The sequence below is a fragment of the Odocoileus virginianus genome, unplaced genomic scaffold (assembly GCF_023699985.2).
Source record: "Odocoileus virginianus isolate 20LAN1187 ecotype Illinois unplaced genomic scaffold, Ovbor_1.2 Unplaced_Scaffold_8, whole genome shotgun sequence".
NCBI classification, from domain to species: domain Eukaryota; kingdom Metazoa; phylum Chordata; class Mammalia; order Artiodactyla; family Cervidae; genus Odocoileus; species Odocoileus virginianus.
Genome location: NW_027224270.1, coordinates 109,850 through 122,652, shown reverse-complemented (window position 1 = coordinate 122,652; position 12,803 = coordinate 109,850). Strand labels below are relative to the sequence as shown.

General features: G+C 36.3%; 1 protein-coding gene across 1 annotated transcript in view; it reads right to left on the bottom strand.

The window, feature by feature from the left end:
• The window catches only part of FER (FER tyrosine kinase), a 418,591-nt gene that overhangs the window by 337,277 nt on the left and 68,511 nt on the right, over positions 1–12,803 (bottom strand). The gene's annotated exons all lie outside the window — the stretch shown is intronic.

Sequence of the window (12,803 nt, the reverse complement as noted above, 5' to 3'; positions counted from 1 at the left end):
GAATACTTCAGTTTCAGTATAGATAGAGCAACAGACACAGAAGTAGGCACAGATGCATGCCTGTATGTGTGTGTGAACCTGCTTATTTCCCATCTCTGTTGGCTGAAGGGACCATGAACAAAGACACCCCGGTAGCAATGAGCACACCCAGGGCCAAATATTGGCTTTTAAACATCATTTTCCACTAAGTGAAAGCTACGGATCCTTAGAGAAATGAAGCCAAACCTAGAACAGGAAAAGCATAAGATGAGCCAGGAAATAAGTGTTCAACAAATAACAGGAACATGTCAAAAAGACAGAGGAACCAGTTTTCAGCTTCCTTCTCATGTACAGTTGCTAAAACACTAATATTTGTAGAATATGGCTGAAGTATATATGAGAATTCTTTGTATTCATCTTTCAAAATTTCTGTTGTTCTGAAATAATGTCAAAATTAAAAATAGAAAGTTGTAAAAACTCATTAAAGCTCAAAAGTTTATCTAAATGTTCATTATATCTAAAAATTCAGTTATTTAGCCTACAGATAAAAAGTCTCAATGACAGAAAAAAAACTTGGCTTTAATATGTATGTTTCAAAGCAGGTATACTTACACAATAAGAAAAATCAATAAAGAAACATGTATATTATCACATGTGAAACAGCTCGCCAGCCCAGGTTGGATGCCTGAGACAGGGCGCTCGGGGCTGGTGCACTGGGATGACCCAGAGGGATGGGATGGGGAGGGAGGTGGGAGGGGGGTTCAGGATGGGGAACACATGTACACCCGTGGCTGATTCATGTCAATGTATGGCAAAAACCACTACAATATTGTAAAGTAATTAGACTCCAATTAAAATAAATAAATTTTTTTTAAAAGCATAAGTTTTTTTTTTAATGATCCTTTTGTTGGTAATTTGGCTGTTTAAAATGATCCCCAAGCACTGTGCTGAAGTGCTGCCTGGCGCTTTTATGCTCAAGAAGTCTGCCATGTGCCTTATGGAGCAAGTATGTGTTAGATAGCTGTGTTGAGTCATGAATTACAACACTGCTAGCTGTGAGTTTAATGTTAATGAGTCAACAAGATACATTAAAGAAGGTGTCTTTAAACAGAAGCACACAAAACATAAAGTGATGTACTGATCAATTGTCAAAAATGCTGTGACCCTGCTTAAAGGGATCCAACTTCTTATGTTATCCTCACGCAGGGCAATGATTCAGTAATCAGCTAAAGTTAATTTAGTATTCACATTGATTTCATAGAATATAACTACCACAAACAACAAGAATCAGCTGTGTATATATACCCAGAATTTGACCACTTCTCATCACTTCTGCTGCTGCCAGCCAGGTCCAAGATAACATGAGCCCTTGCCCGGATTACTCCAGTAGCCTAGAAGTAATAATACTTCCATCCCTCCCAAACCACTCATATTATTGTCAACAAAGCTACCAGAATTCTTCTCTTAAAACTTAAGGTCATGTCGTTCATGTAAATCCATGGCTGATTCATGTCAATGTATGGTAAAAACCACTACAATATTATAAAGTAATTAGCCTGCAACTAATAAAAATAATTGGAAAAAATAAAAATTAAAAAATAAAGAAAGCTGAGTTCTGAAGAAAAAAACAAAGTTCATGTCATTCCTTTGCTCAAACCCTCCAATGGCTTTCCACTAGCAAAGTGAAGGTGACAGTCGCTCAGTCATGTCCGACTCTTTGTGACCCCATGGACTATACAGTCCATGGAGTTCTCCAGGCCAGAACACTGGAATGGTAGCCTTTCCCTTCTCCAGGAGACCTTCCCAACCGAGGTCTCCCCCCTTACAGGCGGCTTCTTTACCCGCTGAGCCACCAGGGAAGCCCAGGAACACTGCAGTGGGCAGCCTGTCCCTTCTCCAGGGGATCTTCCCGACACGCGGATGCTTTATCAACTGAGGAAGCCCCAGCAAGACCCCGCATAAAGTGTGCCTCCCCTTATCACCTACCACCGCTCTTCCTCTCCGTTCTCATCTCCTACCTCCCCTCAGTTCCGGCCACACGGGCACCCTGCTAGTCCTCAGAGGCTCCAGACACGCTCCCATCTCAGGGACTCTGCTTCCACTTTTCCTCCGTCTGGAGTACAGAAACCACATGTTCACTCCCTCTCTCTTCACCCTTCATTTAAATGCTTTTCCCCTGCGACACCTCACTGGATCATCCTCTACATCCTATCTACCTACCAGGTTTTCTCCATCACACCTTTTACCACCTAACATACTGTATGTTTCATTTCCTTATTTTACTAATTAGCTAGCTTCGGTTCTAAAATACAACCTCCAAGAGGCAGGGATTTCTATGTGCTCCGTTATCTACAGTATCACTTATACAAATAACAGTGCCTGGTATATAACAAGAAAATGCAGAGATTGATACAGTGCTTATTTTTTTAAAGTAAACTTAAATAATTTTTTAAATTAAAAGTTAGAGAAAGATTACAATTTTACCTTCTGCATCTGTTTATATCATCTTTCTAGTAATCAAGTCCAAAACTAATATTGTTAAGGAGCTCACCTACAAAATATAGAGGAAAATCAGCAAAAGAATATAACTTCTCTTAATCTTGTTGTATATGAAACTTAGCTTTATTTACTTAATAAAATTAAGCAAAGTAGGGACAAATTATTTTACTTTCATATTGTTTTTAGGAAGTTATCTGAAGAATATAAATGAATCACATAGCAGATCCTATCCCACACAATACCTCAGCATCTGATGCAAATATTATAACTGTCATTCCAATTTATACAGCTTTAATCCAATGTAAATTAGATTAATAATTAAGAGTGCCATTATTCCTTATGACTTTGTAAAAGTCCTATCATATTAAGTTCCATACACTGAAAAGCATTCATGCCCTAAGTTAGCTGCTAATATATATAAGTAAGTAGATTCAAAAAAAGAGAAAAACCTCCCACTTTCAGCTCATTTCAATAGACCAATAACCAAAAAACATAGCCTGAACTATATTTTGGTCTTTAGTAAATTCTGTATTCAAAACACATTTCTTCCATATGTTGAACTGAGAGATAATTTGAATTTCAGAGTATTTTCCTAGAGGGCCTCCATACATCATTCATACATGATTCTGAATTTTTTAAATCCCCAATATTTAGGGGTTATCAAATAAGAAAGTCAGTTGCCATTCTTAGTGGACTCCAGGAAATCAACTAAAAGAGCTTTTCCTAAGTTTCATTCATTTTTAAGATTTAAATTTATTTAAACACAAATTCAACCATCTGTCTCAAGTCTGGACTCATTTCAAACCGGTTTTCATAATTAAAGTACTCCAAAGAGACAACTCAATGGATCTAATCACTTTTAATTGGCTATAATATATCACAGAACCATTCATAACGCATGAAGAGGCAATTTAAGAAAATCTACTTTCCCATTACAGAAAATTTTACTTCTGAATGAGACTTCCAACTAATCCCCCACAGCTCAAGCAGTAGACACGCTTGCACTCTGTCTGCTTTGGGTAAGTGAGGACTTGTAGATAATCAGGTATTTTACCAATCCCTTAGTTTTCCCCTCTGTTTCTCATAGAGAAGAAAAGAATTTGAAAAAGAGTTTGTTTCCTCTCTCTTGTTATAAAAGCTGATGAAGAATGTTCCTCACAAGCTTCTCTAGACTGACTGGTATGGGCATATATAATGTGGAAGAGCTCATCCTGTCTTTTCTGAATATGCTGTGCATAAAGCAGAAGCATTGAGACTCCCACCCATGTAAGAGAAGCCCCACAAATGTCTTTGTGGGTATTTTGAGCCTTAGTAAATATAAAACCATTAGTGTAATTCTAGCTATCAGAACACACAGCTGTGAGGCAGTTGTTTTGAATATCTTTTCCAATATTTCAGTATATCTTCGAGCAAACTATAGAACTTCAAAGGAAAATCATATTTAAATTCACTTAATTCAATACTATATAGGATTCCTTATATTTTATAAAATTAGCATGCATTTACTCTTTAAAAGTATTTTTTAACTTTGAAAAAGGTACTAACATGGCATACAAACAAGGATGTGCATGTAAGTATACAGACAGAGATGATGCATATTTTCTACAATATAAACAAGATGGTAGTGAAACAAACAAACAAAATCTGGGAATGAATAAACTCATACAACCCTACGAACAAATGAGAAGGAATGGTAAAGCCCACTAAGACTCTAAAATCTAGGTGGATGTGTCAAGTAGATACACGGAAGACTGAAGAGAAGACCCAAATCATAATTATTCAGGCAAATCTATAATACCTGAGATGAAAAATACAGTGCATGAAATTAAAAGCAGGTTAGACACTGCAGAAGATAAGATTAGTAAAACTATAGCTATAACCATACAAACTAACCAAAATGAAACAGAAACAAAGCAAGACAAGAGGGGAAGTAAACAGACCATCAGAAGGCTGTAAGCAAATACAAACAGCATGATGTACATGGACTGGAGTCTCCAAAGGAAACAAGAGAGAGAAACGCAGACAGAGAATATACACGAAGAAATAATGGCTGAAAGCTTTCCAAATTTGATAAAAATTATAAACTTTCAGATATAAGAAGCTCAAAACCCATAAACACAACAGAGAAAAAAATTACATAAAGGAGTATCAGAATAAAATTTTTCAAAATCAATAATAAAAAAGAAACCTTAAAAGCTGCCAAAGAAATACAAACCACGTACAGCCACAAAGAAAATGATAAGCACAGATTTCTCCTTCAGAGCACCAAAGGGCAACATCTTTAAAGAACTAACAAGGAAAAAATAACCTGCCAAAAAAAAATTCTATACCCAACAAAATATATTTCAAAAAAAGAAGGTGAAATAAAAACTTTTTTAGACGTACAAAAGCTGAATTCACCACCTGCAGACTTTGCTGTTGTTCAGTTGCTAAGTAGTGTCCGGCTCTTTGCAACCCTATGAAATGCAGCACGCCAGGCTTTTCTCTCCTTCACTACCTCCCACAGCCTGGCTCAGATCATGTTCACTGAGTCGGTGATGCCATCCAACCACCTCATCCTCTCTCGCCCCCTTTTCCTTTTGTCCTCAATCTTTCCCAACAATAAGGTCTTTTCCAATGAGTTGGCACTTTGCATCAGGTGGCCAAAGTACTGAAGTTTCAGCTTCAGCATCAGTCCTTCCAATGAATATTCAGGGTTGATTTCCTTTAGGATTGACTGGTTGGATCTCCTTGCAATCCAAGGGACTCTCAAGAGTCTTCTCCAACACCACAGTTCAAAAGTATCAATTCTTCAGCATTCAACTTTCTTTATGGTCCAACTCTCACATCCATACATGACTACTGGAAAAACCATAGCTTTGACTATATGGATCTTTGTTGGCAAAGTGATGTCTCTGCTTTTTAATACACTGTCTAGGTTTGTCATAGTTTTTCTTCCAAGAAGCAAGTGTCTTTTAATTTCATGGCTGCAGTCACCATCCACAGTGATTTTGGAGCCCAAGAAAATAAAATCTGCCACTGTTTCTCCTTTTTTCCATCTATTTGCCACAAAGTGATGGAACCAGTTACCATGATCTTCAGTTTTTGAATGCTGAGTTTTAAGCCAGCTTTGCCACTTTCCTCTTTCACCTTCATCAAGAAGCTCTTTAGTTACTCTTTGCTTTCTGCCAATATAGTGGCATCATCTGCACATCCGAGGTTGTTGACAGTTCTCCAAGCAATTTTGATTCCAACTGTGCTTCATCCAGCCCGGCATTTCACATGCTGTACTCTGTATAGAAGTTAAATGGGCAAGGTGACAATATACAGCCTTGACATACTCTTTTCCCAATTTGGAACCAGTCAACTTTTCCATGTCTGTTTCTAACTGTTGCTTCTTGACCCACATACAGGTTTCTCAAGAGACAGCTAAGATGACCTGGTACTCCCATCTTTTTACGAATCTTTCACAGTTTGTCGTGATCCACACAGTCAAAAGCGTTAGTGTAGTCAATCAAGCAGAAGTAGATGTTTTTCTGGAAGTCCCTTGCTTTTCTCTATGATCCAATGAATGTTTGCAATTTGATCTCAGCTTGTACATCTGGAAGTTCTCGGTTCACATACTGCTGAAGCCTAACTTGAAGGATTTTGAGCATTACCTTGCTAGCATGTGAAATGAGTGCAGTTTATGGTATTTGAACATTCTCTGTCATCGTCTTTCTTTGAAATTGAAATGAAAACTGACCTTTTCCAATCCTGTGGCTACTTCTGAGTTTTCCAATCCTGTGGCCACTTCTGAGTTTTCCAAATTTGATGACATACTGAGTGCAACACTTTAACAGCAACATCATTTAGGATTTGAAATAGCTCAGCTGTAATTTCATCACTCCACTAGCTTTGCTGGTAGTAATGCTTCCTAAGGTCCACTTGATTTCACACTCCAGGATGTCTGGCTCTAGGTGAGTGACTACACCACTGTGGTTGTCTCGGTCATTGAGACCTTTTTTTGTGTAGGTCTGCATAGTCTTGCTACCTCCTCTTAATCTCTCCAGCTTCTGTTAGGCCCTTGCTGTTTCTGTCCTTTCTCATGTCTGTCTTTGCATGAACTGTTCTCTTGGTATCTCCAATTTTCTTTTTTTTTTTTTTTTTTGCCTTTTTTTTCCCCAATTATTTTTATTAGTTTGAGGCTAATTACTTTTGAATCAGTTCTAATGAGGTAGATGAAACTGGAGCCCATTATACAGAGTGAAATAAGCCAGAAAGAAAAACACCAATACAGTATGCTAACACATATATATGGAATTTGGTATCTCCAATTTTCTTGAAGAGATCTCTAGTCTTTCACATTCCACTATTTCCCCCTATTTCTTAGCAAATGTTCACCTAAGAAGGCCTTCTTATCTCTCCTTGTTCTCTGGAACTCTGCATTCAGTTGGGTATAACTGATTGATTATATTCTTCGCAGCCTAAGATGGAGAAGCTCTATACAGTCAGTGCAAACAAGACCAGGAGCTGACTATGGCCCAGATCATGAGCTCTTTCTTGCAAAATTCAGGCTTAAATTGAAGTAGAAAAAACCACTAGCCCATTCAGGCATGATCTGAATCAAATGTCTTATGATTATACAGTGGAGGTGATGAATAGATTTAAGGGTTTAGATCCGGTAGACAAAGTGTCTGGCAAACTATGGACAGAGATTCATAACACTGCAGGGGAGGCAGTAACCAAAACTATCCCAAAGAAAACAAAACGCAAACTGGTTTGTCTGAGGAAGCTTTACAAATAGCTAAGGAAAGAAGAGAAGCAAAAGGCAAGGGAGTAAGGGAAAGATATACTCAACTGAAAGTAGAGTTCCAGAGAAAAGCGAGGCAAGAAAACGAGGCCTTCTTAAATGAACAAGTAAAATGATACCAGATGGAATAAAGAATTCTATGAAAGATGACTACATGGATAAATATATAAGATGCTTTATTACAATTTTAAAGATATCTGACTTTAAAAAAAAATAAAAATATTAACAATATAGTATAAAGTTAAAAACATATGCAGAAGTAAAATACATCACAACAACAGCACAAATACAGGAACCAAACCAGTGTCAGGATTCCTTGTTAGACACAAGGCGCAATGATGTCACTTGAAGGTACACTATGGTAAAATAAAGATAAAACACCAAAACAAACAGTTACAGCTAAGAAGACAGCAAAGGAGGTATGACAACAAAGGGAATATTAAGAAATTTTTTCAATTAACTCAAAAGATGGAAGAAAAAAGGAAAAGTAGAATAAACAGATGAAACAAAGGGGAAAAAAACTGCAAGATGACAAATTTAAACCTAACGCTGTCAAAATCAATCACGTTACAGTCTAACTACCCCAATTAAAATGTAGAGATTATCAAGACAGAATAGCAAGACCTAATTATACAATGCTTGTAAGCAATGCACTTCAAATATAAAGACTAAAAAATGTTGATGTGAAAGGACTAAAAAAATACCATGTAAATATTAGTCAAAATATCTAATATTAACATCAGAACAGATAACACAGAAAAGAATAATACCAGTGATAATAAAAGTCATTTCATATGAGAGAAAGGTCAGAGCATCAGGAGGAAACAACAATCATGACTGCTTTTTACACTCAATAGCACGTTTCAAAATACATTAAGCAAAAAGCTGATGAAACTATGAGAAGAAACAGACAACACAATCACACTGGGAGATTTCAACTGCCCTCTCTCAATAATTGACAGAGCAAGTACACAGAATATCAGTAAGAGCATGAACGTTCCTAATAATACCATCAATCAACTGGCCCAGGCCAACGGTATAGACCACTGTGACCAACAGCAGCAGAACAGATATTCTTATAGAGTACACACGAAGCACTTACCAAGATAAACCAACTATGGACACTGTAATACATATTCATAAGTGTAAAAGGAATAAAATCATAAAAAAACCTCTCAGAACAAGTGAAATTAAATTATAAATCAAAAATAGGGACTTTTTTATGTACCACAGCTTCCTCATCCATTCGTCTGCTGATGGGCATCTGGGTTGCTTCCATGTCCTGGCTATTATAAACAGTGCTGCGATGAACATTGGGGTGCATGTGTCTCTTTCAGATCTGGTTTCCTTGGTGTGTATGCCCAGAAGTGGGATTGCTGGGTCATACGGCAGTTCTATTTCCAGCTTTTTAAGAAATCTCCACACTGTTTTCCATAGTGGCTGCACCAATCTACATTCCCACCAACAGTGTAAGAGGGTTCCCTTTTCTCCACACCCTCTCCTCCAACTAATAAAAATTTAAAAAAAAAAAAAATAGGGACTTTTTTAAATGTCAAAACTTTAGGAAACTTAATACATTTCTAAACAATCTATGGATCAAAGGGGGAAAAAAAACAAAAGGAAATACTTGAAGTATTTTGAACTAAAGGAAAATGACAGCATAATACATACAAATTTATGGAATGTTGCTAAGACAGTACTTAGGGAAATTCATAGCACTGTAATGCCTGTATTAGAAAAGCTAGTTCTCAAATCAATGATTTAGTTTCCACATTTATAAAAAAAAAAAAAACTTTTAGACAAGCTGGTGTAAACAAAGCCTAAAGCAAGCACAAGGAAGAAAAGAAACAAAGATTAGAGTACAGAGTATAAATCAATTAAAAAGAAAGCAGAAAAACAGGAACAAAATAAAGCCTAAAGCTGACCTGTGAGAAGATTAATAAAACCAGTAAAGCTCTAGCCAGAAGGAGTAGGTAAAAAAGAGAAGACACAAAGTGTCAATAATAAAAATCAGAAAGAAAATATCACAGCAGATTCTATAAAAGGGTGAAAAAGGAAGTATTCCGAACAACTTAGTACCAATAAATTTAACAAACGAACAATTCCTTGAAAGACACAACCTACTAAAACTCAAAGAAAAAGATAAATAAATAGCTGATACCACCTAAAGAAACTGAATTTATAGTTTAAAAATTTTAGCTAAAAAGAAAAAAATAAAGCAAGCAGACTCACATGGCTTCACAAGTGAATTCTACCAATATTTAAGAAATATTATGAATTGAACACAAGGATTTCTACAAAATTGAAGAGGGGGGAAATCAGGCAGAGGGCAAGTATTAAAATTATACCGAAATGAGACTAGCTATTAAAAGAAACAAAGACAAATATGAAAACTCATAAAAACTTGGCCAACCATATCAAATAACATTAAAAATAATAATACATCATAGCCAAGAGGAGTTTATCCCCCAGATGTGAGGTTGGCATAATCTTTGAAAAACATGAAAATCAATCAAAACAACTCACTATATCAAACTAGAAGACATACACATCTCCACAGACACAGAAAAATCATTTGACAAAATCTAACTTCCATTACTAAGCAGGAATAAAAATGAACTTATTCAAGCCAACAGAAAGAAAAGTCTTTGAGAAACGATAGTTAACATCATCCTTATGATGAAAGTCTTCCCTGCGAAGATCAGCAGCAAGGCAAACATGTTTGCTCTTTCCTCTTCCATTCAACACTACACTGGAGATTCTAGCTGGGGAAGTTAGGCAAGGAAAAAGAAAAAAAAAAAACCCTCTAGATTGAAAAGGAAAACCGTCTTTGTCCACAGCTAACACGATCCTGTGGGAGTCCTCCTGAATAGCGACTGACTCTTCATAAGGATGATGTGACCACCTGAAAAGGTCATTACGTAGTACGTAGTTAACTGGCTCTATTCCAATATAAAAAAAGAAGTTCAAAATATTAAGAAAGATTAATATTAAAAATATTTTAAACAGAGGGATGTGACAGCAAGTTTTTCCACTTGTGGCCATTATGCCAGAAGCTTAGTTTGGATACAAGCTTTATGGACTTACAAAATTGTTTTATGGCAAACCTAACCATGTGTTTAATCAACTAAAAGCATTCAGAATAATATGCAATAGGAAAGGAAAACCTGTGTATTCTGCATTCAAGAACTTACTATTCATGCTATCAAGAAACATTCTGAATTACTAACTTCAGTTCAATAAGCTAAAATTAGTTTGGTTGTTCTCAGCATACATGTTATAAATAAAACTCAACAGACTACTGTCCAAATTAGTCCAAGTTAATTTAAAACAAATATTTGTTCCTGCAACATAGAAGAGAATAAAATGCCTTTGACATTTAGGATATACTGCAAAAGAAAAAATTATTTAACTAAAATGAAAGTGAAAGTCATTCAGTCGTGTCCAACTCTTTGCAACTCCATGGCCAGAATACTGGAATTCTCCGGGCCACAATACTGGAGTGGGTAGCCTTTCCCTTCTCCAGGGGATCTTTCCAACCCAAGGATCGAACCCAGGTCTCCCAGATTGCAGGTGGATTCTTTACCAACTGAGCTATCAGGGAAGCCCAGCAAAAATGATGCTCTATTAATGTTACTAATGAATGCTATACTTTACATTAGATAACATAAATCAGTGTTCCTTCGATATAAATTCTAACATTGAAAAGTGAAAGTATTTTGTGTAATCCATACAGCAGGGGTCAGGAGTCTGGAACGTCAGTATGAACCCAGGCTGCCTGTTGATCTACTACTGTTGCTGAACCTCCAGATGCAGTCGCCGAACCCTGGATTCTACATCAATTCTCCATCAAATCCAGGATTTAACCCTGACTTACTGCAGGAACTACTGCCAGGTGCTGTCTCCTCCAGGGCCTTGTCTTCTCAGGGTGGAGCCTATGTGTTGGACTGGTTTTCAAATAGCTTCTCCAAGACCTCCCAATTCCTAAAGTAAGGACTCTAAAGGCCAGAGCCCCAGCAGCTCCTAGAGCCCATTCCAGAAATGGCCTGGTGTGGCCTCCCCAGATAAACCACAGTTCTGACATAAAACCTGTAAATGCTGGAAGAATCTGCCCACACATCACCCTTATAAAGAGTAAATAACCTCACACATACACAAACAATCCCCATTTCCATGATAAATGTAGCAGTTTGAAAATCAGGTTTTCAAAAGTAAAGTTTTATACTTTTTCATATAAACACAAGTATAAAGACAGTTGTGATTATAAAAAGGGAAATTTACATATGTCTCATGCATTTACATAGTTACATAAGAACTTATTTTACAAGTACATACTCTATACATTATAAATTGATTTAATGAGAGCAATCAAATTCTTGAAAATAGGCACACACTATCACTAACACCTTTAGAAAGGAAATATATTAATAAATAAGCTCACATATTTTAACAGGAGACTCAGTCCAATAATACACTTCTTAAATCCATTAAAGCTACGGTCTTCAGATTTTCTAGTTTCCTTATTACCAACACAATAAATGGAGTTTTATCTTTACCAAAAGTAATAAAGAACAATTATTACCTGTGAATAATCTTTGATAACATAAACATAAGGTACAAGAACTACTTAAAATTTATGATACCAAAATTAGATTTCATTTTTTAAACAAAAATAAACTATCATTAAAAGTAGGTATCAAAGACTTGGGAGTAATAATGTATTTCTTTTCCTAACTAATTATTCTCCAACAGATATAGACGTAGTATGAAATACTTCACATAGATGGACTACAATATAAACAAATTAAGTCATCACTTGCTCTGGGTGAATTCAAATATGGATATTTATACTACAGGAAATTTGAGAATGCTAGCCAAGCATTAGGTAATGAACTTTATAAAACTTACTGTTTGACAGACTGAGTAGTAATGCTCAACATACAAAACTATTTTTAAATTACTCTTGATGGCTTAGCAAAGGCTACATTTTGAAAAAGGAGACTTGAGGTTCCCAAGTTAGAACATCAACCAGAAATGGCTAAGTTCCTTGAATATTTGAATCTCAACAACTTAAAGATAGCAAACAATGCTCAGTAAATATTCCTTGATTACATAAAGCACTCTTTAAAACAAAAAAGGAATAATACTTAGGTATATGAAGTTTGAAAATTATGAAATAATCATACTACATTTGGAACTTGCATCCAAGACTGACTCCAAAGTCTGGTTTTTCCACTATTGAACTTCTTGTTTTCTTCACTTAAATAACTTACATAACTTAACTACAAAAGCATTTTAAATGATAAATTTGCATTTAAAAGAGATCAGGGTCTCAAAATGTCGGTTGAGGCACAAGAAAAATAAGTAAAAATGAGCAAACTGTGAATATTAATTCATCTTCCCTAAAAAAGCAGCAGAAACCCTGCAAGAAACAAGAATGTGAAAAAACAACGTGGGGGGGTAGAGGCAGGGTGAGAGATGCCAAGGAAATGCTTTGGGGAGTCCTGGGAGAGGCGAGGGCAAGGGGGAGAAGGCAGGGAAGCAGGGCAGGGAC